At 47.8% G+C, this 27,130-nt stretch overlaps 1 protein-coding gene across 4 annotated transcripts in view; it reads right to left on the bottom strand.

Moving 5' to 3' along the window:
* The window catches only part of LYN (LYN proto-oncogene, Src family tyrosine kinase), a 127,900-nt gene that overhangs the window by 81,029 nt on the left and 19,741 nt on the right, over positions 1–27,130 (bottom strand). The window contains exon 1 of one of the 4 annotated variants that reach the window (XM_003999817.5): positions 9,583–10,019. The exons of 2 other annotated variants lie outside the window; for them this stretch is intronic. The gene's annotated coding sequence lies outside the window, so the exon portion shown is untranslated. Of the gene's footprint in view, positions 1–9,582; positions 10,020–27,130 lie in introns of those variants that run through there. One more of the 4 variants, XM_003999818.5, reaches the window with a different exon arrangement.

The following is a 27,130-nucleotide window of genomic DNA, read 5'->3' as shown; positions in this document are numbered from 1 at the left end:
ACATAATACAAACTACTAGGAAATAAGAAAGAAAAAAAAAAAAGGTGAAACTGAGCCCAAGGCAGCTGAAGGAAGCTGAGTGTTACAGCTTGCCGTAAGTTTCTGTGCAATTGTCAGATGTAGGCTGCAAATCGACAAAAAGTGTAGGTTTTCTTGAGGCTGAAGCCAAGAGGAGGAAAAGAGGCCTCAGATATAAATAAATCGGCTGCTCTACAACAGAATTTCTCAACCTCAGCACTACTGACATTTGGAACCAAAAGAATTTTTTGTTGTGGGGGGCTGTCCTGCACAGTGTCGGGTAGTTAGCGGCACCCTTGGCCTCTACGAAAGAAAAGAGTGACACCCTTCTCCCCCCACCTCCTCGTGAGTCGTGATAACCAAAAATGCCTCCAGACACTGCCGAGTGTCCCTTGATGAAGGCTATGTGGCAGGAAATCAGATGTTTTAATTACTGGCAATGACCTTACGTACTGAGATTTTCTGCTACACGTTGGGGTAAAACAATATGCTTTGTTAGTCAACGGGGAAAGTCAGGTTTAATGTCCCACTATAAAGTTTAAGGGACATAGCCAGAAATTTTGTCCGGTAGATGTCTGGACGTCTGCCTATACACACAGGGACAGACACAGACCCACAAAGACACACACAGAGATCCGGTGTTTGTTGGAATGGTTCCAGAAACTTTTTATGAGAAAATCATGACCCTGACTCTACACTTCTATATAGACTAGTCATGGGGCGCCTGGGTGGTTCAGTCAGTTAAGCATCCGACTTCGGCTCATGGTTTGTGAGTTCGAGCCCCACATTGGGCCCTGTGCTGTCAGAGTGAAGCCTGCTTGAGAACCTCCCTCTCTCTCTATCTCTGCTCCTTCCCACCCGTTCCTCTCTCTCAAAAATAAACAAACATTAAAAATAAACAAATCAATAAAACTAGCCTCATGAGATAAAACTAGAAGAAACAATAAGAATCATCTATTCTACCTACTCCCCTCTTATGAAAATGTATTTTATTTTCACTGAAGTTAACACAAAAACTCATTTAAAACTTCACTGTGGAAGAAATGGGCAGAAAACATGAATAGACACTTCTCTAAAGAAGACATCCGGATGGCCAACAGGCACATGAAAAGATGCTCAACGTCGCTCCTTATCAGGGAAATACAAATCAAAACCACACTCAGATATCACCTCACGCCAGTCAGAGTGGCCAAGATGAACAAATCAGGAGACTATAGATGCTGGAGAGGATGTGGAGAAACGGGAACCCTCTTGCACTGTTGGTGGGAATGCAAATTGGTGCAGCCACTCTGGAAAACAGTGTGGAGGTTCCTCAAAAAATTAAAAATAGACCTACCCCATGACCCAGCAATAGCACTGCTAGGAATTGACCCAAGGGATACAGGAGTACGGATGCATAGGGGCACTTGTACCCCAATGTTTATAGCAGCACTCTCAACTATAGCCAAATTATGGAAAGAGCCTAAATGTCCATCAACTGACGAATGGATAAAGAAGTCGTGGTTTATATACACAATGGAGTACTACGTGGCAATGAGAAAGAACGAAATATGGCCCTTTGTAGCAACGTGGATGGAACTGGAGAGTGTGATGCTAAGTGAAATAAGCCATACAGAGAAAGACAGATACCATATGTTTTCACTCTTATGTGGATCCTGAGAAACTTAACAGAAACCCATGGGGGAGGGGAAGAAAAAAAAAAAAAAGAGGTTAGAGTGGGAGAGAGCCAAAGCATAAGAGACTCTTAAAAACTGAGAACAAACTGAGGATTGATGGGGGAGTGGGAGGGAGGGGAGGGTGGGTGATGGGTATTGAGGAAGGCACCTTTTGGGATGAGCACTGGGTGTTGTATGGAAACCAATTTGATGATAAATTTCATATATGGAAAAAAAAAACCAAAAAAAAACCAAAAAAACTTCATTGTGAACAGAATAGAGAGCCCAGAAACAGACCTACTGAAATATGGTGAACTGATCTTTGACAGAGGAGTCTGTGAAATTAATTCAATGGAGAAATGACAGTCTTTCCAACAAATGGTGTTGAACAGTTGGATATCCACACGAGAAAAAACATTAATCTAGACCCAGACCTTACACCATTTACAAAAATTAGCTCAAAATGGATAAGCAGAACTAAATGTAAAATGCTTTAAAAATGTACAAAAGATCTGAACAGGCACCACTGAAGAAGATAATCATGGTAAAGAAGCATATGGGAAGATGCTAAACACCATACATCATGAAGGAATTGCAGATTAATGCAACAGTGACATATATCAACACATGCCTAGAAGAATGGCCAAAATCCAAAACACCGACAACACCAAATGCTGGTGAAGATACGAAGGAACGGGAACACTCGTTCGTGGCTGGGGGAATGTAAAATGGTGCAGCCACTTCGGAATACAGTTTGTGGCAGTGTCTTGCCAAACTAAATTTTCTCTTGACAAATGATTCAGTAACCGGACTTCCTAGCATTTACCCGAATGAATTGAAAACTTAAGTTCGCACAAACCCTGCACGCGGAGGTTTACAGCAGCTTTATTCGTAACTGCCCGAGCTTGGAAGCAGCCAAGACGTACTGCAGCAGGTGAATGCATCAACAAAGGAAGGTACATCCAGACAAAAAATATTCTTCATAAATAAAAAGAGGTGGACCATCGAACCATAAAAAGACGCGGAGAAAACTTCGATGCATATTGCTAAATGAAAGAAACCAATATGAAAAGGCTGCATACCGCATGATTGCAACTATAGGACCTTCTGGAAAAGGCAAAACAGCACTGTTCCCTGGAAACAGTAAGAAGATCCGTGCTCACCAGGGGGAGTTCAGGGGGAGGAAGGAAGAGGCGGAACACTGGGGATTTTTAGGGCAGTGAACTATTCTATTCGAAGATGCGATGGTGGATGCATGACATTATACGTTGGTCAAAACCCATAGGATGTACAAAACAAAGAGTGAACCCTAATAAAAACTGGACTTTCATTGATAATAGTGTACCAATCTTGGCTCATCAGTTGTAACAAATGTACAAGGTAATCCAAGAGGTTAATAATTTGGGAAAACTGGGGGGTGCCATAGGGGAAACTCTCTGAACTTTCCACTCAATAAACCACTCTGTAAACCTAAAACTGCCCTAAAAGGAATGTATTAATTTTTAAACTATATTATGACAGAAGATACCAATCCATATACTTTTGAGTCCATATTTCAGAAAACAGATCTTCAATTTTGAAAAGATGATTGCCTGAAAATAGTTCTGCTGGAAAAGTCTGCACACATCCACCTACTACGTATGCTCCTCAATACCCCAAATTTTCCAATTATCAAGGGTAGGCTCTTACCTGCTCTACCTTATTATGGCGTAAAATACAGTAGAATTTCATTAAACCTTCTCAGCTGAATTCCTAAGCTTCTACAGTGTTAGCGTGGGAAATAACTGGTAAGAGACAGGAGATCCATTGATGTTTAATAATAAAGCCGTGAATCCTAGCAATATGCTTATAGCCCTTTATGATAAAGGAGAAGTAAAACTGCATTAGGCTTGCAAAAATGGCAAGACAAAACACATCTGATAATGTAGCCCTGAGTTTATACATATGTATCTGCAGAGTGAACAGGATTTTATCAGCAATAGTAATCCCACAGAACCACTGTCAACCGATAGTTAAGTCAAATAAGTAAAAATAGGAGGAGTGGCAGGTACGTAAGAGATGTGGTCCATTTAAGGGACTGTTATAGAGAAAATGGTTGGATCTGGCGAGTGAAACCGGATGGGGGGGGGTGTTAGGAAGGGGGGGTAGGAGTCTGCTCTTTTATGTTAAAGCTTTTAGCTGTTTTGGTTTTTAAATTGTGTACAAGTCTCCCCCTTGATGGCGATGAAGAATTTTTTTTTAAGGATGGCTAAAAGAATTGTGTACCTAAATTAAAAAAAAAAAACACAAAACTGTTTATGGGGTGCCTGGGTGGCTCAGTTAGTTAAGCATCTGCTCAGGTCATGATCTCACGGTATGGGATGGAGTCTCGCGTCAAGCTCTGTGCTGACAGTGCGGAGCCTGCTTGAGATTCTGTCCTTCTCCTGCCCTCTCAAAATAAGTAAATAAACTGAAACAAAACAAAACAAAACAACTTTATAATGTAACATTAAAAAAAAAAAGCAAGGTAAGTTTCACATACATTATGATTACATATGTAGAAAAAGTTTGGAAAGAAATATATTTTTTTTTAATTTTTTTTTAACGTTTTATTTATTTTTGAGACAGAGAGAGACACAGCATGAACAGGGGAGGGGCAGAGAGAGAGGGAGACACAGAATCGGAAGCAGGCTCCAGGCTCTGAGCCATCAGCCCAGAGCCCGACGCGGGACTCGAACTCGCGGACCGCGAGATCGTGACCTGGCTGAAGTCGGACGCTCAACCGACTGCGCCACCCAGGCGCCCCGGGAAAGAAATATTAAAATCAAATGAAATCAAAATTGAAACAAAAACACCTCATGCTTCTATGGCGGGTCAGAGCTTTTCCTGGTCTTTCTCCCTTGCCGACATGTGTACAGAAAGCTACTGTGTTGGACTCTGATAAAAATACGGCTGTAAAATTAGAAATCAAACACAGCGAGCTATGCATTTATGCTAGTCCCCTCTACCCACAGCGGCCTTTTGGACTTTCCCATTATCTGGGAGACAAGGGACACCCATATGATGTTCAGTCCTACTACAATGCCTTGAGGTCAGCCAGCCTCGGTGTCCTCAGATAGGGAATGGGGTGATACAGGCACTCATCCCGGTGTGGTTGTGGGGGACTTTAAATGTATTCAAGAGAGCTGCAGGCACGGAAAGCCCGTCTTCCCCACGGGCTGGCACCCATGTGAGCTTGTGGTCAATAAAGTATGATGGTTAAAAGCCAGGCAATGAGTCTACCCCAGACGACCAAAGGTCACAGGGCCACAATTTTAAACACAAAAGACGAGGGGCGCCTGGGTGGCGCAGTCGGTTAAGCATCCGACTTCAGCCAGGTCACGATCTCGCGGTCCGTGAGTTCGAGCCCCGCGTCGGGCTCTGGGCTGATGGCTCGGAGCCTGGAGCCTGTTTCCGATTCTGTGTCTCCCTCTCTCTCTGCCCCTCCCCCGTTCACGCTGTGTCTCTCTCTGTCCCAAAAATAAATAAAAAACGTTGAAAAAAATATTAAAAAAAAAATAAAATAAACACAAAAGACGTGAGGAAGAAGAAGAACTAGAAACCATTCTTTGGACTAAGCTTGAAGACAAAACAGCGACTTATCAAGTGTGGTGGAAGATACTAGAAGCAGACGGGAGAGAGTAAACTTTAAACTCACTCCAGGAGTCTAAAAGTGAAAAAGAGGAAATGAGGCCACGGCTGGGTCCCAAGTTACTTTCTTAAAATGGGTATGGCCAAAAAGGGTCACGAGATGCAGGAAGAGAAAAAGGGACGGGGGGCAGAGAGAAGACCCGCGGTCACGGTTCCCAAACTGTGTGCCAAGGCACCCAGGGTGCCACTGCAAACTCGAGGCGTGCCTGGGGATATTTCAAATTTTCGAGGGAAACACAATGACATCTATTGGACGCTGTGAGAACGAGCACCTCAAGGTAGCTCAGGTTCAACATTAGGTTGCACTGTATTCCTTTCAGCAATTTCAAATCTGTGTGAAACAGGGTTTTCTGTGGTTGCTGTGATAAAAAGGAAGGATCGCAGGGAACAGAAACGCGAAGGTAAACATGGAACAGAAAGTAAGGCCGGTGGTGTCCAATCCAACTCCAAAAGTCGAGAGGCTGCATGACACAGGTACACACATCCCACTAGGGTACATCGTGTTCATTTAGGAATAACATCAGGGCGCCTGGGTGGCTCAGTCGGTGAAGCATCCGGCTTCACCTCAGGTCATGATCTCGCAGTTTGCGAGTTCTCTGCTGTCAGCACGGAGCCTGCTTTGGAACCTCTGCTTCCCTCTCTCTGCCCCTCCCCGGGTCACGTGCACACACACACTCTGTCTCCCCAAAATAAATACACGTTAAGAAAACACTTTAAAGAAGAATAACGTAAAAATAGTATGTTTTACTTTCAACGTTTGTGTGCTAGTTTTTCAAACGGTGCTAAGGTGTTATAATAAATACGTATTAAGTTGTTTGGACCTAGCAACCTAAACACAGATGGAACTCTTTTGTGTGTCTTCTGCTCTAGGATTGACCATGTAAAAATTACTGACACACTCAGGGTCAGTAATCTTTAACATGTGAGCAGGTTAGGACAGAGCAGGTGGGTGCTGCGAGCCTGAGCAGTGAGACAGAGAGACAGGCGAGGGTGGGGCCACCAGCCAGGTGCACCTGGGGCGAGGACGGGGGGCGGGGGGCGCGAGGTCTCCTGGCACCGAGAACCCCCCACCTTCAACTTCACATTGCCTACCCTGCTGTAAGGAGAACCCACCCATTCTCAGTAGGAATACGCTAGAGGACGTCCAGATTCGTTTTAGAAAAATCTCAAATCATGGAGACAGCATGACAGGCATATTCTGTTGAATTCCCAACGTTTATTTATTTTTGGGACAGAGAGAGACAGAGCATGAACAGGGGAGGGGCAGAGAGAGAGGGAGACACAGAATCGGAAACAGGCTCCAGGCTCTGAGCCATCAGCCCAGAGCCCGACGCGGGGCTCGAACTCACGGACCGCAAGATCGTGACCTGGCTGAAGTCGGACGCTTAACCGACTGCGCCACCCAGGCGCCCCCATATTCTGTTGAATTTCCATTTTTCTTCATGGAAATGCCTTTTGCTCACCGTCCTATTCACCCGGGCTCAGGACCCCCGTCACCTTTGCGACCTGTGTGTCACGCTTGACTCAGTAGAAACAACGCTCCGTCGAGCCCCGTCCCTTCCGCAAGATGTGGCTGGCTTCGAAGCTTAGAAAAAGACATGGACTGGACGAATAGTGGATCGCGGTGGTTTCTCCCACATTAGTCTCCTGTGTCACAAAACCCTACATGATGTTAATCACTAATATCGCAGCATTTTAGGGATAACTAGTCTGGATTGTGGCAGGTGCCTCCTCGCTAGTCCTTCGGCAGCAGCCTTTCCCCTGATCTTTGCTCATCTCTGCGAATCATCTGATCACTGTGTCCGTCGAGATTCCAAGTTCTTCAGGCCACCTTCCGTTACTTCACTGGTCCAGTGAGTTAATACCTATTCGCAGAGCCCAGTTTCACAGTGACCATCTGCGGCCATTCATCCCTGCCCTGCCCACTTCCCTGTTTACATTTCTCCATAGGAATATCGGAAGCATTCAGATTACAGGACCCATTTTACCATCAGTCGGGCTCTCCTCCCGGGGAGAGCAGGGATTTTTGTTTCTTCTGTACACAGCTGTAGGGCCAGAGCCGAGAACAAACCTAACTCACACCCAATCTTGCCTGCTCCCCTCAGGTCACATCCTTCTCTACCTCCGATTTCTTCTCTCTGGAATCAATTTGGAATGTAGGCACAAGCCCCGCGACGTCTCCATCTCATGCCGGTAACAAAACTCTTAAATTGCCTACCTGTGAACGTGTACATAGCCTCCTCGACTAGACTATCAACTCCTTGAGGGCAGACACGGTCTCTTCTACCTTTTCGTAGACCACCTTGCACCTGCCACCCAAACACACACAGAACCACTCCCCAGCTGCCAAGTCAGCAATAAAACACCATCTACCGAGTTAAAGTTGAATTTGGAAATTCCAAGGACTATGTTTTGCAGTCAGACGTAATTCTACAAGTAGAATTCATTACTTTGTGTTTTTAAATTTTTTTATGTTTTATTTTTACGAGAGAAAGAGAGAGAGGCACGAAGTGTGAGGAGGAGAGAGGCAGAGAGAGGGAGACACAGAATCCTAAGCAGGCTCCAGGTTCCGAGCGGTCAGCACAGAGCCTGATGCGGGGCTCGAACCCACGAACCGTGAGATCATGACCTGAGCCAATGTCAGATGCTTAACCGACTGAGCCACCCAGGCACCCCATTTGTTTTTTTAATAGATGATCAGTAAATGTTAGACCCCCAAATTATTTTAGTTTCAGACCATGAAAACATGAATCTAGATCATGAAAACAATCAAAATACCCCCATTAACTAAAAATCAAAGAACTGGGGCTGAAAATCTCTACATTAAAAAAATAACTTTTCTGGGGGTGCCTGGGTGGCTCAAGTCTGTTAAGCGTCGATTCTTTTTTTTTTTTTTTTTTTTTTCAACATTTATTTATTTTTGGGACAGAGAGAGACAGAGCATGAACGGGGGAGGGGCAGAGAGAGAGGGAGACACAGAATCGGAAACAGGCTCCAGGCTCTGAGCCATCAGCCCAGAGCCTGACGCGGGGCTCGAACTCACGGACCGCGAGATCGTGACCTGGCTGAAGTCGGACGCTTAACCGACTGCGCCACCCAGGCGCCCCAAGCGTCGATTCTTGATCTTGGCTCAGGTCATGATCTCCTAGTTTGTGAGTTCAAACCCTGCATCGGGCTCTGCGCTAACAGCACAAAGCCTGCTTGGGATTCTCTCTCTCCTTCTCTCTCTGCCCCTCCCCCGCATTCATTCATTCATTCATTCTCTCTCAAAAACAGATAAACTTAAAAAAAAAAATAACTTTTCGGAAGTGAAATAGCAAAGGGCTTTGGAATGAGGAAGCATGGGCCCAGTCTGGTTCCTCCATTTATTAATAGCCATATAAATATCAGCAAGTTACTCATTAATTACACTTCATTTTACTCGTTTATGAAACGTAAGGAATATTCCTCCTTCAAAGGTGGCTTTGTAAGGATGAACTGAAATAGCATCTGTTACGTGCTTCACCCAAAACACGTGAGTGATGTGTTACTTCCCGTTTTCCCTCCCTGTCCCCGAAAACAAGGGGAGCCAGATTACAGTGACATTATCACACCGAAGGGAGAAAAAGGCTCGGGTAACCTCTGGCACGAACACAGCTGTTACAGAAAAATTGCTTCGGGAGGCTAACAGACTTGAGCCACCCAGGCAGACTCCAGGCTCCGGGCCGTCAGAGCCCGACGCAGGGCTCGAACCCACGGACCGCGAGATCGAGACCTGAGCCGAAGTCGGACGCTCAACCGACTGGGCCACCCAGGCGCCCCTCCACCTCAATTCTTACCCCCCCCCCATTTGCTTTATTAAAAGCTAAGTGGCCCAGACTGCAGACCCTTCCCTGCCTCACGCTGGGCTCCCTCATCGAATCTGCGCACTCGTTTTCCCGTATCGGTGGTACACGCTCACATATCTGGCAGGAAAAGGAGTTCTGTGCTTGCAGACATTTTTTTCACCTGGCTTTGGCATTTCTCTGATTTTGTCCCCAAGCGAGTAAAAAAAAAAAAAAAAAGAAGAAGAAGAAGAAGAAGAAGAATTCTGCTTCTCGGCTTCAAGATGTGTTCGATTGAAGGACAAGGAGAGAAAGGCGCAGAGAGGGCAGGCACGAAACACAGCCGCTCAGGTCCTCTGTGTCCCGGGAGCTCACAGAATCACAAAGCTGCCTCTGGCCAGTTTCTCTGCCTCGAGAGCCTTGCTTTCCAAACCTACCTCTCAGCCGAAGTGTGTTTACTTCCTTATCCCAGCTGGCACGCTCTGTCTCCACCACCCCTTGGCCTCTTGGATGCCTCCCCAGCCCGCCTCATGCTGGGCAGGAGAGGGACTCATGGCAGACAGATTAGGGTTTTCAAGCACCCCCAGGAGGAGGAAGTTACTTGTTCCCACGGGCCTGGGTTTTTCTTTCTGTGGGTGTGTTTTCTCTTTCTGAAACCAGGAAACTAAATTTGCCTAATGGTTAAACCCAAAAGGATTACAGATTCTTTCTTCAAGAACCCTTGGGAGGCCTGTTGTCCAATCCTCTGTGTTAAAAGCACGGCCGTTTCCAAGTCACCCAGGCAGAGGGGATGCTTTCTAGACTCTTCAGTGAAGCCTATTCCACTCGGTTATTTTTAGAAGAAGCACCATATCAACAGACCATTCAGATTTAGGCTTCCCATTCTCCTCACCAAACACTACACAATATCTCAACTTCCTAAAAAAGACAGATTTCAACATTTCGTTCCCCACCCCCACCCCCACCATTTCTTTCTCCTCTTTGGACAAAACCACTTTTAGGTTCAGGCTCTCACACACTTGCATTCTTCACATTTCCGTTAATTAGCCTTGAACGCCCAGCAAGTTCTGCTTTTCTTGCAATAATTGAGATCCTCTTTCTCGCCCAGCATTTTTACTACAAAACGTGCTCTCCCTTGGCAACGGATCCCAACGTTCAACGGCCTTCCTGTCAGGCACGTCACTGTTGGCTGCTCTAACCTCCAGACAGGTGGGGTCCCCTCCCCGCAGCCCCTGCGTGTCCCACACGGGAACACGGGTCTCAGAGAGGCCACTCAGCGTCTTTGCCTTCTCGGCCTGCTGGCTGCGTTTGTCAAAGAACTCTGGGCGCAGGCTGAGTTTGAATCCCAAGCTACTGGACCTTGGGAGGGTATCTCACCCCTCAGTCTCCGTCAGTTGGTTGGGAAAATGAGGCTAGTGCCCCCTATCTGGAGGTGAGGCCGCTGTAAGGGTGAAGGGAGGTAACACACCCAGAGAAGGGAGCTGAGCCAGCACGGTCTGGGAGGGCTCTTGGTAATTTCACTTCCCTGTGGTTACCTACAAGTGCCTTACTATTACTTAATGTATCCTTTCTAGATTTCTCCTTTTTTTTTTTTTTAATGCTGATTTATATATTTTTGAGAGAGAAAGCGAGAGAGAGAGAACAGGGGAGGGGCAGAAAGAGAGGGAAGAGAACGAATCCCAAGCAGGCTCCAGACGGTCAGCACAGAGCCCGACATGGGGCTCGAACTCACGAACCAGGATTTCATGACCTGACCCAGATCAAGAAGCAGACACTTAACCGACTGAGCCACCCAGGCGCCTCTCGATTTCTCATTCTTAATTCTTTTAAACATATTTTCAGCTGCCGTGCTCCAAACAGTACGCTCTGTATTTGTTCTATCAACGTGTAAGACCACGATCCTTAACCTTGTCTACGCCTCAGGACAACGTGGGGGCTTTTAAAAATATGGGGCGCCTGGGTGGCTCAGTCGGTTAAGCGTCCGACTTCAGCCAGGTCACGATCTCGCGGTCCGTGAGTTCGAGCCCCGCGTCGGGCTCTGGGCTGATGGCTCAGAGCCTGGAGCCTGTTTCCGATTCTGTGTCTCCCTCTCTCTGACCCTCCCCCGTTCATGCTCTGTCTCTCTCTGTCTCAAAAATAAACGTTAAAAAAAAAAAATTAAAAAAATAAATAATGCACGTGTCCGGGCTCTACCCCTGACCCGCTGTGTCAGAATCTCCGGGGGTTAGGCCTTGGGCATCATCTTAAAAATCTCCAGAGGCCAACAAGTCAATGTGAAGCTCAGGACGGGACGAATGGTGAGCAAGGCCCGTGCGGGCAGATGCCGCTCTAGGGGAGGCCAGCCTCGCGGAGGCAGAGTGGCGAGGACACAGGGCTGAGGCGACAGCAGCAGATCGGAGGCCACCCAGGTCCCTTCCCACCACGGCTTTGCTTGCTCAGCTCTTCCTCCAGTTCTGGGCAATTCTGGGCAATGCTTCAGCCTCCCTCCAATAATTCCCCATTTCTGCTGAAGCCAGCCGGAGGAGGCTTCCCTGGCAACCCAACCAACTTCTACGAAGGCAACAAGCTCTTTAGTCTAACTCAGTCTTATTTATGCAATCGTCTTTTGACCAATAGGGAACTTCAAAGCAAGACAGTTGGGGGAACCCGGGACAGTCTCTACCACCGAGACTCCCAAATACGCTCCCTGATGTTCCCTGGCCCCACACCCTCTCCTCACTTGTAAGACAAACCTCTCTCGCAGCTCAAGTTCTGGGCACCCGTGAATCCAGGGTCCTTTTCATTATAGGAGCGACGCTGGAGGCGTAAATATTCTAAGACACGGCCATCTCCGAGGACCTGAGTATATGATGCCTTTGTGTCAACGGAGGACGGTGACCCTCTGGGGGCGTATTTCGAGAACTCTTTTCCTTTCCTCCTTTCTTTAGTTCATGTCACCAGCTCATTCGCACCAGCCTCTCCCTTCTCACTCCCTCAACTTCACAAGTTTGACAAAATATTATTGGTGTCGCCAGCAGGTCAAAACTTTTAAATTTTTTTTGATGTTTATTATTGTTGAGAGAAAGAGAGACAGAAAGTGAGCAGGGGAGGGGCAGAGAGGGAGGGAGACACAGAATCCCAAGCAGGCTCCAGGCTCCGAGCCGTCAGCACAGAGCCCGAGGCGGGGCTCGAACCCACGAACTGTGAGATCATGACCTGGGACGAAGTCTGTGGCTTAACCGACTGAGCCACCCAGGTATCCCATACATTTTTATTTAAATCTTTTTTTTTTTAATTTTTTTTTTAACGTTTATTTATTTTTGAGACAGAGAGAGACAGGGCATGAACGGGGGAGGGGCAGAGAGAGAGGGAGACACAGAATCGGAAACAGGCTCCAGGCTCTGAGCCAACAGCCCAGAGCCCGACGCGGGGCTCAAACTCACGGACCGCGAGATCGTGACCTGAGCTGAAATCGGACGCTTAACCGACTGAGCCACCCAGGCGCCCCCCCCCCATACACTTTTAAAGAGCACTTTCAAAACAATAACTCTCCCTGACCTCAACCATCACCCCAAATTAAATTTTTAGCTTTTATCTCTGATAATTTTTCACACACACACACACACACACACACACACACACACACACTGCCTGAGGCAGCATTTAATTTTCCTGCACAGTCTCAACAGCAGTGTCACTATTCCGACATTTCTAGGATAGAGACAGACAGAGGTCAGTCCGTACTCTTCTCGCAGGGGTGGACCATTGTGAAATTCAGTACATGATGAGAGATTTATATCTTCCTTAACATCTGGTGCCCAGGAATCAAAGACAGGATACCCATCTAGAACAACTGGTCCGGGGTAACACTCCACACCAGTGCCCCGTGATATAAATGTATGTCTCCACTGCTCTGTGATCTACATTATGCCCACACCCTTCCAGAGTGGAATTAGGTTTGGACAGCACCCAATGTAACCTGACAATGTCCAGAAGAAGTAGAAAGCCTAGCGCAAGAAGCACTATTTTTAAATGAGGAAATAGGACCGTTTAACAGTGTACAATGGGAAACACAACCTCATTGGTTCCAGTTTACTGATGTTAAAAGCACAGTGATGTTTAACACACCCAACCTTTCTCTCCAATATTTTCCCTTTCTGCCCTCAAAAAACAAGGTAAGCATTTATTTTTAAAATTTTTTTTAATGTTTAGTTTTGAGAGAGAGACACAGAGAGCAAGCAGGGGAGGGGCAGAGAGAGAGACACAGAATCGGAAGCAGGCTCCAGGCTCCCAGCACAGAGCCTAACGTGGGGCTCGAACTCACGAACCGTGAGATCATGACCTGAGCCGAAGTCGGACACTTAACTGAGTCACCCAGGCACCCCTAGAAGTGTTTCCTTAAAACCACGACTCCTTTAGCCAACGATCAACTTGATAAATTTTTTTCTCTCAAGACCTAGGTAACAAATGGGACGATCACAGAAATAATTCACCAAGAAATGGAATTACCAAATTAATTTACTGAAAGTTTTGTTTCATGAATCTAAAATACCATCGAGGGGCGCCCGGGTGGCGCAGTCGGTTAAGCGTCCAACTTCAGCCAGGTCACGATCTCGCAGTCCGTGAGTTCGAGCCCCGTGTCAGGCTCTGGGCTGATGGCTCAGAGCCTGGAGCCTGTTTCCGATTCTGTGTCTCCCTCTCTCTCTGCCCCTCCCCCGTTCAGGCTCTGTCTCTCTCTGTCCCAAAAATAAATAAACATTGAAAAAAAAATTAAAAATAAAAAAAAATAGCATCGATTTTTATATCATTATTTTATGTGCTGTTTATTAAAAAAGAAAAACAGAATGGCTACCCTGCAAATTATTAAGATGTCATTAACTGTGATTTCAGAGGTATTAAAATGTAAAAATGTGCTTGCCTTAGAGCTTGTGAAATACAGTAAATACATGCTTATTGGACATCCATTTGTTTTAGAAATCATCATCTAGGTTCTGTTTTATTCTTAAGTGTCTTTTTTTGTTTGACAGTGCTGCTTCCTATTCCTTTTAGGTAGAGAGAATTTAGTTATTAAAGTGAATTTCAATAGACTTAAATGGCAGGTCTGTTTTTTCCCCCCTATTTAATGGTGAAAGTGAGTAGTATTTCAAAAGCCTGGCCCACGGTTTATGCAGGGTAGTTGTATTATTGTCATCTCTAATCCCTGCTGACCTTGTTTTCCCATCTAAACATTGCCCTGATCCTGGGTGGCTCAGTCGGTTAAGCGGCCGACTTCGGCTCAGGTCACGATCTCGCGGTCTGCGGGTTCGAGCCCCGCATCGGGCTCTGCGCGGACAGCTCGGAGCCTGGAGCCTGCTTCCGATTCTGTGTCTCCCTCTGTTTCTGCCCCTGACCTGCTCACGCTCTGTCTCTCGCTCTTTCTCAAGAATAAATTTAAAAATATTTTTTAAAAAAATGAAACACTGCCCTGATGCTATCTGATAAAACCGTCATCTCTCTAACACTTACTATGTACCTGGTACTGAGCCAAGCACTCTACATGGATTGTTTCATTCAGTTCTTAGAACAAGCCTTCAGATGCTATTATTAACCCCATTTAACAGACGAGAAAGTTGAGGCTTAGAGAGGGAACGTGACTTTTCCGAGGTGCCGGAAGCAGTAAGCAGTCGAGTCAGAGCTGAGACACGTGCTGGTAGGTGAGCACCATTTGCTCCCCAGGACGTACTGCGAGAAACCTCCCAAGGGTCCACACTTCAGACTACACGCTGAAAGAGGGAAGGGAGCACCACCGGGCTCCGTCCCTCGGCCCGGGATGGCTGCAGACTGGGAATGTGATGTGGCCTCTGGAGGCCGACCGCTAACGGCTTTTTCCGTGGCCGGAGTGAGCTGTTGGAACAGAGAAACAGGACCCCAGGGCGGTGACTGGAATTCCGCAGAAGCACCAGGGAAGGGTGACAGAAAACGCCTGTGACGTGAACGCGCAGCAACGGTCTCAAACATCCCTTTGAGAAGTGTTTACAAGGCCCCTCTTGATGCTTCACAGAGGAGCACAGAATCAAAGTGTTTGAGCTGGAGAGGACTTAAAAGGTTATCTAGACCAGCAAGCTCAGCATCTCCTGAGATCGGTAAGAAATGCAGATGCTCAGGCCCCAGCCCAGACCTTCGGAATCATACTTTGTGCCCTCGAGGGGTGAAGGCACAACCCAGGTTTGCGCAAACCCTCCAGGAGATTCTCATGCCTGCTAAAGTTCCAGAACCGCTGACCAGCCCTGACCAGTCCAACGTCCTTATCTGACAAGGACTGTGATGCCCTCGGTCCAGCCACATGGACACAGCAAAGCGAACGAAGAGAACCGCAGCCCTCAGGGTCTTAGTCTAGAACCTCAACCGTTTCAGTGGTTGGTTCTCCGTTCACAGTGGTATCGATTTTCAAAGAACTTGGATGTGCTAAAATATCGTGAAACAAACTATAGTTCCTATCATGGAACCTGCATATCGGAGGCAGAGGATATCTGGTGTCACAGAGCATAAGTTCACAGCAGGTCGGGCGAAGACCAAGGAGTTATAGCCCCCAGCTCTCGAATGCCGGAGACAAGTCAGCCCCGCACACCCTGATAGAAATTAAAGAAGACACATTTTCAAAAAGAAGAAACAGATCACAGATAAGGTTTTAAGCCAGAGGACGGCCTCAGTCATCAAGCTGTGGTTCACAGAAGTCTCATAAAATGAAATGTTCTCATCTAATTAACAAACCCATTTGTACTCTCCCAGTCTAATCGGACGTTATTAGATCATCCCGATTCAAAGCAGGTGAAACCCCAGGCGTACGCACAGAGGGCGAAGAGCCCATTTCAAGTTTAGCTGGTCCTGGATCCCCCTGGAAACAACTCCATGAGCATCGTTCACCTTTTCCGAGTTTGTCTGAAGCTGGGCTCCACAGTTACCAACAAGATGAAAAGGGCAGCGGGGGGGGGGGGGCAGTGAACAGAATAGCAACTTCCTGGCTCCTTCTTACTTTACCCAGTAGGTCAGTCTCCTGGATTTTGTTCTGGAACAGTGTATCCTCATGTCTGGAAGGGGAGACCGAGGCAGGTGGGAAGGAGGTACAGGGAACACGACCGCCACGGTGACCCTGTTGTCCACATGACCACCGAACTTCCCGGCCACGGAGGCCTCGGAGAAAGGTCCCCGGGTTTGGGCTGCTCCCCAGAGCGCATGCACATGGTCGGAAGGGCAGTGGTGCCCCCGCCGCCCCAGGGCCTGGCCGGGGCCGCCGACGGGGGCCTGGTCCACCCGTGTGGTCAGACTCTCCCTGAGTTCCAAAGGAACTGCCCACCTCTCACCTCGGAATCGGAACATCCTCTCCTTGGCCTTTTCACCCTCCCCCGAAAGTGTGGGGTCATCTCAGCATAATTCACGTGAGATACAGAAAATGCTCACGGAGGCAGTGGGGGGGGCCCATTCCCCCCAGAATGAGTGCCTGAACCCCTCTGACCTACTTCAGGACCCCACTATACCTCGGAGCCGTACTGAAAACTCTCTCTCTCCCCTTTCTCTCGCTGTCCAGTCCCAGTCTCCCCAACACCCCCTTCTCCCCCTCTCCCCCTCCCCCCAGTTCACCACGGCCCTCTGCTCCCCGTGCCACTCGCGGCTGGCCTGGGTATCTTTCCAAAAAGAAAGATTCTTTCTCCCCCCTGCTTCCTCCATCCTCGGAGCCTGGCAGGTAGCTTCCTGGTTTTGTAGGCCGTGCACCTTGTTCCCACCCGTCCTGCAGGCCAGCCACGCGGGAACCCAGTACCCCGCAGCCTTCCATCCCTCCCTGAACACCCCGCTCAGCAAGCGGGGCTCCTTCTCGTTTCAAATAACCCCTCGCAAACACCGTGTCCTGCGGATAGAGCCGGCCTGAACCTGCAGCCAGGAGTGCACATCCCTCCTCCCGGGCCCCCACCCGTTTCAGCACACGGCACCCCCTTCGGTTTATTCCGCGGGGTACCAGCAGCGCCCGAGACGCAGCCACGGCCACGAGAAGACACCCCATGAACTCCGCTGAGCCACACAAGTAACGAGACCATTTGCGCGCAATCATCTCTCCTCCAGCCTCTCAAAAGGCTCCTTCACTCAGGGCGCCTGGGTGGCTCAGTCAGTCTAAGCTTCTGGCTCCGGCTCAGGTCATGATCTCACGGTCTGTGGGTTCGAGCCCCGCGTCGGGCTCTGGGCTGGCAGCTCAGAGCCTGGAGCCCGATTCTGTGTCTCCTTCTCTCTGCCCTTCCCCCCCCCCCCCCATACTCTCTCAAAAAATAAACATTAAAAGAAAAAAAATTTTTTTAAATGGATTCTTGGGTCCTGCGCTTGACAGACCCTTGAACTGGAATCCATATGGGGGTTGAGGGCATTTGTAGCAAACAACACAGGTAATACTTCTGCTGATTTGACTCAGGTGATACTTTCTCCCCTACTAAAATGTCAGTCCCTTTGGAAAGAGAATGGCCTAGTAAACTTTATTAACTGCTTATACTATAATGTTAATTTTAGCTGAAATTCCTTCCTGAAAGATTTAAGTAGAAAGGGGGCAGGGCACCTGGGTGGCTCAGTCAGTTAAGTGTCTGATTTCTCAGGTCAGGATCCCAGCATTCCGGGGTTCGAGCCCCATGTCAAGCTCTGTGCTGACAGCTCAGAGCCTGGAGTCTGCTTCGGGATTCTGTGTCTCACTGTCTTTCTCTGACCCTTCCCCACTTGCTCTCTCTCTCTCTCTCTCTCTCTCTCTCTCTCTGTCTCTCAAAAGTAAACAAACATTAAAAACATTTTTTTTTTAATTTTGAAGAAAGGGTGGGGGAAAAAACAGTCATGGAATACATCCAATTTTGATTTGAAATATTCTCTGGATAGGAGGACATTTTACATCCAATCCCCCTCTAATCAAAATGCTTATCTGCTAAAGTGGCTTATACTGCATAAGAATAAAGTCAAGGTGAAGGAACTTTTAACAATGGCCACTTTAAGAAGAAATTATAGGGGCGCTTGGGTGGCTCAGTTGGTTGAGCGTCCAACTCTTGGTGTCGGCTCAGGTCATGATCTCATGGTTCATGGGTTCAAGCCCCACGTCGGGCTCTGTGCTGACGGCACGGAGCCTGCTTGGGATTCTGCCTCCCTCTCTCTCTGCCCCTCCCCTGCGCTCGCTCGCTCTCTCTCTCAAAATTAAACAAACAAAAAAGAAATTATAATACCTGTAGTTCTTTTTTTGAAAAAGGGCATTTTTATCGGAAAATTCAGTATTCAAGGTGCTTATAAACTCTTGCCTTTACTCAGAAGGAAAGAATTTATTTGGGCTAACATTTCAGAAAACACTTAAGTGGAGCCACAGTAGGTAGGGTCTGGTCGTAATGCTGGATTTTAGAAGGGCTGTAACTCAGACATCTTGAGCCTGGTTTATTTGGTCCTTCCCTACGCACAGCAGAGCTCCAGGGCAAAAGTCGTTTTGTTTCAATATGCCTATCAGTGTCTCCTTAAAGAAGCACACAGAACTCTGCTACACAATGAAACAGATATTCTTTAGGTTCCTAGGAAGCGCGTTTATTTTTCCCATTTTAAGCGTTCGCCACATCATACCCTTACACACACACGTGCCCACTCCGGCCATCTCCATCTCAGACAAGAGCCCTGTCGGCTGTTGAAGTTGCAAATTGAGAAGTCCGCCTGACTCCTCTTTTTCCCATTCCCCAAACCCAACTCAGCAGCGAGGTCCTTCAGTCAACATGCACAAGCCATCCTCAGTCTGACCCTCCTCGTCTCTACCACGGGGGCCGTGTACGCGGGTGTCCCAACCGCCAGATAAAATACAAGACACCCAGTTACGTTGGAATTTCACAGGCACAGTGAGTCAGTTTTGGTATAAGTAGATCCCAAATATGGCATGGGACATACTTATGCTAAAAAAGGATTCATTGCTAACCTTTCGGTTTAATCTGGCATCCTGTATTTTTATTTGTTAAATCTGCCAACCTGTCTGCTTTCCCTACACAGTCCAATCTTTTATTTATTTTTTTAATCTTTATTCTTGAGAGAGGTCAGACAGGGTGTGAGCAGGGGAGGAGCAGAGAGAGAGGAAGACACAGAATCCCAAGCAGCTCCAGGCTCCGAGCTGTCAGCACAGAGCCGGACGCGGGGCTCAAACTCACGAACAGTGAGATCACGACCTGAGCTGAAGTCGGACACTCACCCGACTGAGCCACCCAGGCGCCCCCTCAATCTTTTATCTATTGATTAAAATCCTCCCACAGCTTTCTTCAGAATTTAGAATTAAAGCTAAGTTCTTTACCAAAGCCTTGAGGGTCCTCGATCAGAGAAGGAGGGAGAGGTTGGAGAGGGCTCTCTGCTTGCCTCTCCAACCTCTCACCCTTTGGCTTCAGCCAGAGGAGATGTCCTTCTTCCCTGCAGACACTCAAGCTCATCCCCACCTCAGGGCCTTTGCACTTGCCCTCCCCTCTCACATCCTCTCCCTCTCCTTGTCTTCCACGTCATTCAGATCACAGCTCAAAGACACGCCCCCTCCCCAGCCAATGTGCTGGGGAGTACCCAACCCAACATGCCCTGTCACGTTACTCAGTCTTACCTTCCTCAGGGCCCTTCATCCCACCTGAAAGCACTCAGTATATTGCCTTTTTTGTCCCGACTGGCAATGCACGCGCCATTAGAGCAGAGCCCTGTGTCTTCTGTTCACGGTCTCCAGAGCACCTAGACCTGAACCTGGCATTCAACGGCCTCCCTTTATACCCGCTGATGACGAAGTCAATGAGTTTCCCATCTGTAAAATGAAATCCCCCTTCACGGCCACAGGTTCAGCTTCTGCAGGAGGAGGACATCCCTACACAACCTTTCCTGCACCAAACGCAGACTTTGTCCCCGTCAGGCAGCGACTACACATTTTCACCTTTCGCACGACAGTGCTGCCCGCTTCTCCAAGGTCAGAGGCATCAGGAGTGGTGTCTTAGCCCGAGGCGACAGTGGATGCGGTGACTGGAGTGTTTCGCTGCGTTTTAGAACCTGTAATTTAAAAATTTAGTAAAGGGGCGCCTGGGTGGCTCAGTCGGTTGAGCGTCCGACTTCGACTCAGGTCACGATCTCGCGGTCCGTGAGGTCGAGCCCCGCGTCGGGCTCTGGGCTGACGGCTCGGAGCCTGGAGCCCGCTTCGGATTCTGTGTCTCCCTCTCTCTCTGCCCCTCCCCTGTTCAGGCTCTGTCTCTCTCTGTCTCAAAAATAAATAAATGTTAAAAAAAAATTAATCTAGAAGTTGCTGTGAAGGTATTTAAAAAAATAAAAATAAAAAATAAAAGTTTAGTAAAAAGCCCAAAGGCCAAAGTGTTGATATGAACGCTACAAAGAGCAGAAATGTCAGAAGCCTAATCCAACTGCAAGAAGATGAAAATCACAAGATAGGCTGGCTGACAGCCAGGACCCTGAAGCCTTAAGCCACACACTTCTTTCTGATGTCAGCTGGTAGCCTTATTGTGAAGAAAGTGCATAAAATTGGAGACCGAGGATAAAATGCTGAATATATATTGAAAATTAGGTCTAATCTGGAAAGTACAATTAGAAACAGTACAAGTTGTTTAGCTGTCTGGGAATGGAAACCCTTATCACATATAAGCCTATTTTTGGCTTTCGGGCTCAGAAGAGGAAGAAGGGGCTGGCCGCCTGTGGACCATCGGTGGCACAGCCCTAAAGCAACGTGTCCAGGTCCTTCCGCAGCAGCAGATGGCAATCCCTCCCGTTCTTTTATACCCCTCCTTATTCCTGGGAAATCGTGAAGTTTCCGAAGAAGACAAGCCCCAAGTGTTAGTTTCAACTCTTGCGAGCTGCTAGGAGAATAAAATATTTTCAGTGGTCGCCCGGGCTCTTTTGTGCTGTTCAGATAGAGGATTGGGAGGCAGGACAGGAAACCACAGGGCACAGGAGAAAGGGAAGTGCCGAAGTCATGGTGTTGGGTGTGGGAGTCCATAAGCGGACTCCAGCAAGAAGCAAGAGGGGAGATAAAACACACATGTTAAGTAGAAGCAAATCGTTGAGGAAGTCACACGAATGTTCCCCATTTCAAGATTCTAAATTCTCACAGTTTCTTTAACCATCCTACAGAGGCAGTTGTGAAAAAATACAGGCTCGTAATTTAAGAAAAGCACAGAGGGGCGCCTGGGTGGCTCGGTCGGTTAAGCGCCCAACGCTTCGTTTCTGCTGAAGGTCATGATCTCACGGTTCCCGAGTTTGCGCCCCGCGTCCGGCTCTGAGCGGAGTGTGGAGCCCGCTTGGGATTCTCTCTCCCTCTCTTTGCCTCTCCCCTGCTCGTACTGTCATGGTCTTTCTTAAATAAAATAGAGAAGAGAGAAGAGAGGAGAAGAGAGGAAGAACAGAAGAAAAGAGAAGAAGAAGAAAAGAAAAGAACAGAAAAGCAAAGCATGGAAATGTACCAAGCCAAGTTCTGACATTGGGACCGTGTGGCACACTTCCACGAAAGCCTCACTTACGCGGATGTCAGGGGAAAGAGGATACGCAAGATACTCTCTGCCCTCAGGAATTCAGAGAACAGCAGGAGAAACAGGTAAATCAGTGCTAATATTGGTAAGACACGACAGGTACAACAGAGGTATGTTCAACATGCTTCGGGGCCACAGAGCCAAGAAGTGTCAGGGTTGGCTTCACCTATGCATAAGGTATTAACCTCAGTTATTGCTTAATTGGACTTTACCATATGATATTGTCTTTAGTTTTTTCTTTTCTTTTTTTTTTTTTTTAATTTTAGAGACAGAGAGCATGGGGGTGGTGGGGCAAAGGGAGACAGAACCCCAAGCAGGTGCCACACTCAGCATGGAGCCCAACATGGGGCTCAATCCCATGACCCTGGGATCCTGACCTGAGCTGAAATTAAGAGTCAGATGCTCCTATTAGGTATTTATCCAAAGGATACAGGTGTTCTGTTCCAAAGGGGCACATGCACCCCAATGTATACAGCAGCACTATCAACAATAGCCATGAGAATGGCAAGAGCCCAAATTTCCATCGACGGATAAGTGGATAAAGAAGATATTGTGTATACCCCCGCACACTGGAATATTACTCAGCAATCAAAAAGAATGAAGTCTTGCCATTGGCAACAAGGTGGATGGAAACTAGTCAGTCGGAGAAAGACAACTATACTAGAACATCACTCATAAGAGAAATTTAAGATACAAAACAGACGAACAGAAGGGAAGGGAAGCAAAAGTAAGACAAAACCAGGGAGGGGGACAAAACATCAGAGACTCTTCAATACAGGGACCAAACTGAGGGCTGCTGGAAGGGTTGTGGGTGGGGGGATGGGCTAAATGGGCACGGGGCATTAGGGAGGACATTTGCTGGGATGAGCGCTGGGTGTTACACACAGGGGATGAATCACTGGATTCTACTCCTGAAATCATCATTGCACTAGGTGCTAATTTGGATGTAAATTTAAAAATAAATATAATATTAAAAAAGTCAGATGCTCAAGTGACTGAGCCACCCAGGCGCCCCTCGTTTGCTTTTCTCATTGAAGATAGATGATGGTGATGGTTGTGGCACAGGATGAATGTACTTAATGCCACAGTATACTTCAAGATGGCTAAGATGGTAAATGTCATGTATATTTTACCACGATAAAAAAAAATAAAAACACGAGAAATTTTCCTTATCCACCAAAACCAGTGTGTATATACAATGAAACACACAGATCTTAAAGGCTGTAGGAGATCGATTTTGATATATGTCCACAGCCACATACCCACCTTCCAAAACAAGATACAAAACGTCCCTATCACCTCAGACCGTCCCCTCGTGTCCCTTTCTAAGTCACACCTTCCCTCTGATCGCCGTTCTTGAACTTCATGCCCATGAAGTCACTCAATCTGGATTTCTTTCTAATGTATTTCCCTTAATACGTTTGTGAGATTCAACCAGGTCTTGCCTATATCAGTATACCCCCCCCCTTTTTTTGGGGGTCTGAGTCGTGTCCCATTTTATGAATCCACCGCCCAGATTTATTGAACCACTCTTCTTTTTTTTTTTTTTTAATTTTTTTTTTCCAACGTTTATTTATTTTTGGGACAGAGAGAGACAGAGCATGAACGGGGGAGGGGCAGAGAGAGAGAGGGAGACACAGAATCGGAAACAGGCTCCAGGCTCTGAGCCATCAGCCCAGAGCCTGACGCGGGGCTCGAACTCACGGACCGCGAGATCGTGACCTGGCTGAAGTCGGACGCTTAACCGACTGCGCCACCCAGGCGCCCCGAACCACTCTTCTGATAACAGGTATTCGAGGCATTTCCAGGGTTTGGGGATTTTTTTTATATATATTATGAAACAAGTGCTACCTACATACTTGCACAGGTCATTTTGTGGACACATGCTCTCACTCCTCATCCGTGAACACCTAGGAGTAGAAGTGCTGGGTTGTGAGGCACACGTGTGTTGAATTTTACAAGAAAACGTCAAAGGGTGTCCTGGGGTAGCTGTCCCGTTTTGTACTGCGGCCTCCCTGCATCCTAGCCAGCATTTTGGTATTATCAGTCTTTTTTTTTTTTTTTTAACTTAAATAAAATTTAAAAAAATTTGTTTTATTTTTGAAAGAGAGAGACAGCATGAGCAGGGGAGGGGCAGAGAGAGAGGGAGACCCAGAGTCCGAAGCGGGCTCCAGGCTCCGAGCTGTCAGCACAGAGCCCGACGCGGGGCTCGAACTCACAAACCGCGAGCCGAAGTCGGACGCTCAACCGACTGAGCCGCCCAGGCGCCCCTATCGGTCTTTTTTTTTTTTTTTTTTTTTAACCGTGGCTCACCACACTATGGATGCTGCACGGGGTTATTGCTTTCGCCACGGCTAAGCTCCTTCTCTCTCGGGCAGGAGGTTCACACCCGGCTCAGCTGGAGACTGAATGGGGTTCCTTTCATTCTTTCCTTTTTCCACAGAGCACTTTCACGGACCCTTTCAAAACCAGTCCTGACAAGGAATTCTAACAGCTGAAGAGAAGAGCAGCTCCGCGATGGGGTAACGTGCCCCGAGTTCACCGGGTGGAGATCCCCACCCCCGGCCCTCTGACGAGACAGAGTCCCATTTGTGAGTCAACCTGCTGCCTGTCAAGGGAGAAAAAGAAACCCCAGCGCATGAGGGGTTCTGATGGAGCTGTGCTACACCACGGTTTCCCAGACACAGTCCTTCCTCACTCGTGGGCCACTGTGACAGAAGTCAAGAGCAGCGGGCAACCCGCAGGACGGCGGGGAGCGTGTCCCGGGGAAAGGGGAGGGAGCCCCTGGCTCGTGGGAGACGCCCCCCCCCACACACCTGAGTCTGAAGTCCCCGCGTCACAGAAGCTCTGTGGAGCCCACACACGTAAAAACACAGCCAAAACACCACTGTTGTGGTGATTGAGGCTGGCCCAGCAGGTGCTCTGTCCCCGTCCCACTCCAGAGGCTTCTAAGTGTGTCGGGGAGACGGCAGGACAAGCACTCTGACCCCGCAAACTGTCCACGGTCCTCACGGGTGCCCACTCTAGTTGCTTTCCTCGAAGGGGGAGGAGAGGTAGCTCCACCGGGCCTGTCTCCACCCGCCAGCACACTTGACATTCGGCTGGAACGTGACCGGAGAGTAATGGCACCACCTTAACTCACTGATCGGAACATGTGCTTACAACGGCCCGAAGGTTCCACGATGTGAAATGGGTCTCAACCTGACACACAAGCACAATCTCAAGGAGACCCCTAAGAAGTACTGACCCTGGGTCCCCCGCTAGTCCCGCTTACTCGATCGGGGTGCAGCCTGGGATCAGCCATGGGAAGGCTTGGGAAGGCACGGGAAGCCATGGGAAGGCTTGCGTGCTCTCCAGTGATTCCCACGAGAAGTCAGCGTCGAGTACGATTACAAAAACCCTACGCTGCAACCTTACCTGCTTTTGAAAAAGAAATGGCACCATCCAGTCTTGTTAGGAACCTCATCAAATACCGGGCTCCATGTCAGAAGTGAAATCATAGCGATGGAAATGCCATGGATCGTTCAATTCCAGGGGCCCCGCTGGTTGACTACAACAGTCACAGTTCCAAGCAGCATCGGGATTCCATGCCCTTATTCAGCAGTGGGGACTGGGATGTATCCACGGCCAACCTAACCCCACTCCTGAACTCAAAACGAAAAACAATGCTCAGGAGAAAAATTAAAGCCCTAAGGGATAAACAGAGCCCCTAATGGCAACATACCCGCAGCGGAACTGGCTTTCATAGCATACTTTTGCTTCTGTGAACTTTATTTTTGTTCCATAAACCTGAGAGCCAAGGTGCCCGGGTGGCTTAGTCGGCTAAGCGTCCGACTTTTGGTTTAGACTCAGGTCATGATCTCACGGCTCACGGGATCAAGTCCCACTCTGGGCTCCGTGCTAAGGGTGCTCTTCGCACGGAGCCTGTTTGGGATTCTCTGTCCCTCTCTCACTCATGCTCTCTTTCTCAAAATGAATAACTAAACTTAAAACCAAACAAAAACAAACCTGATAGCCAAAAATAGAAAGTCATTAAAGTTCTGAATTTGGTTATACTATAGCCACAAAGAAAACGGTAGTATTTACAAAGTATTAGCTTTGGGGTGTATTTTATGAAAAACAGAACTCACTTCTACTTTTCTCAGATTTATCTATTGTAAGACTGTGGCTATCATTTTTCTTTATTTCAAGACTCCTGCTAGCTCATTGTTTATAATCAACTCTCAGGGAGCAACTATTTTTATGAGTGATAAAACAATGTCACTTCATGTTTAAAGCCTCAAAATGTACATAAAGTTATCATAAAACCTTCTAAATTCTACATAAACAATAGGCTAATCATAAATAGACAGAAGTCACTTTCAAATGGGAGGGTCTCCTTAAACCACAGTGGACTCATATTCAACTATCACCACGGAAATTCAAAGAAGCTTCCCAAGAAATAACCTCCTGCTCTTAAAACTTACAACAGCAGAAGGTTCCCAACCTGTCCATTTCCTGAAACACTGGCCGGTCAAAACCAGAAGTTCAGCTCATCATTGTCCCCTTAAGTTTACTTCATCATCGTTAACTTTGTCCCACAAGCCTTGTACACAGAAGCCTTCCCCACTAGCTCACTTGGTTCTTTTGAAGACTTGAAAGAAATACCTCAAGGTAGGGCTCTCCTCTCCTGTTTGCTCTAATGCAAAGGCCCTTCCCCTTCCTCTCAATACAAGACACTTTTTTATTATTTTTATTTTATTTTATTTTTTTAAAGTTATTTATTTATCTTTGAGACAGAGAGAGACAGAGCATGAGCAGGGGAGGGGCAGAGAGAGAGGGAGACACAGAATCTGAAACAGGCTCCAGGCTCCGAGCTGTCAGCACAGAGCCTGATGCGGGGCTCGAACTCACGGACCACGAGATCATGACCTGAGCCGAAGTCGGAAGCCCAACCGACCGAGCCACCCAGGCGCCCCAAGACATTTTTTTAAATGCATCTGATATATGATCACTGACTCCCGTCTGGCTCCTGCCGGGTGTCTGTCTAGTAACAAATCCGTCACTGCCCTGGGTGGGCCATTAACCCAAATCAAGGTGCCAATGCCTGTTTTGGCTTCGGCTCCTCTCCTCTGTTTGGTTGAGCCCCAGGAACCAGATAAGGACTGACTTAGCACACGCTATTCAGTGGCTGCTCTCTCCTAGCTGCCTCCAGCTCAGGTTCAGGAGGAAGCAGTGGTTTGGTGGCCCGAAGGTTCTCGCAGGCCCAGCAACGACTCCAAACTGTCCGTCGACGGCGTTTATTTCGGAATCGGCGTGAAAAATATTGACCCAAGACTCCCGCGGCAACACTTGCATCCCTACGGAAAGCAAGGGTGACACAGCACCTCTGCCCGACCCCAAGACTGCAGCGACCACGTTTGGGGACTATTCGTCCAGGGAAATCACCAGGGGTGGTTCTGGTCAGGCCACAAAGTATACCAAGGGATCCTGCAGGAGCCCAAGA

This window comes from Felis catus, chromosome F2 (assembly GCF_018350175.1).
Source record: "Felis catus isolate Fca126 chromosome F2, F.catus_Fca126_mat1.0, whole genome shotgun sequence".
Classification (NCBI taxonomy): Eukaryota; Metazoa; Chordata; class Mammalia; order Carnivora; family Felidae; genus Felis; species Felis catus.
The sequence above is the reverse complement of the archived record's forward strand: the minus strand, read 5'-3'. Positions and strand labels throughout refer to the sequence as shown.